This window comes from Nannospalax galili, unplaced genomic scaffold, assembly GCF_000622305.1.
Source record: "Nannospalax galili isolate Female #2095 unplaced genomic scaffold, S.galili_v1.0 scaffold600, whole genome shotgun sequence".
NCBI lineage: Eukaryota > Metazoa > Chordata > Mammalia > Rodentia > Spalacidae > Nannospalax > Nannospalax galili.
The window spans coordinates 2,670,611-2,671,905 of record NW_008348789.1 but is presented as its reverse complement, the minus strand read 5'-3'; positions in this window follow the sequence as shown (position 1 = coordinate 2,671,905).

Genomic DNA, 1,295 nt, shown 5'->3' with positions numbered 1-1,295 from the left:
TTTAATATATTTTTAAATATTTTATTTATTATTTTTATTTTATGTGTGCACATTTATTGCCTGCCTGTAGGTAAGTACACCCATGTCATACAATACCTGTGGAGGACAGAAGAGGCTGTCAGATCCCCTGGAACTGGAGTTATGGACAGTTTTAGCTGCCATATGGGTGCTGGGATTCGAACCCGGATCTTCTGCAAGAACAACCATTATTCTTTACTGCTGAGCTATCTCTCCAGGCCCTTTAAAATATTTCTATTTTCTTTTTTCTTCCTAGTTTTATTTCTTGGACTATCTCAAACTTGCATATTTCATGCTGTTTTGTTTTTATTTTTTCTTAATAAAAAGGAAAAAAATAATTGTAACTATTTTGAATTTCTTCCTGAAAATACTTTTCCTCCAGGAATGAAATACTAAGTAAGAGAGGGGTTCCACACTGCTGCGCTTCACATTTCAGAGATTTTATGTCTCTAGAATCGCACTGCTGTCACTGAACTGTTTGATAAGATGGCTAAACATTCAGGTGGGCATCAGAGTGAAGCTAACCTTTATTGGAAAAAATAGAAACCCAGAAAAGAAACTGCTGCTTTGCTGTGCAACTTGAAACACATTTGTCACAAATTATGTTACTTAATTCTCAAAGGTCAGGAAATCTGCAGTTACTTATTGTGTGTTTCTGGCTTAGTTTTTACAAATAGTTATTTTCCAAGTTGGTGCACAGACCATCAGACAAGTGTCTAGATATCAGAGATGAGCTTGAATTGGAGACAAATTTTGAAGAATGAGTATTAGTATCGTACATCTGCATCAGAGAGATTTCTGTCTTTTTTGTAAGCAAAATACATTCATCAATTCCTGGACCACTAAATAGAAGATTCACATCTTCCCATTATTGTGTCTGCACTAAAGTTTATAATGTTACCATCCTAGTCACAGGTGAATATGGCACTGTGGAGACAGCTTTACAACTATAATTTTTCAAATGAAATCCTTCTACATAAAGCCATTAAAATAAGAGGAATTGACAGCATTCCACAAGTAAAGACAGGAAAATGACAAAGCATGTGTTTTGTACACTCTCCTTCAAAGTGGGAAATGTGAGGTGCACACCAGTATTAATAGACACTGCAGTATTCTGATGTCTAACTGGTGAACTGTGGAGGATGTTTTTATTAGTCATTCAGACCAGGTAATTATACTCTGTATCTTTGGACTTTACATTCATATATTTAATATATATATATATCTGAAATATCCAATATATCTGATATATATTGATATATATATATCTGAAATAT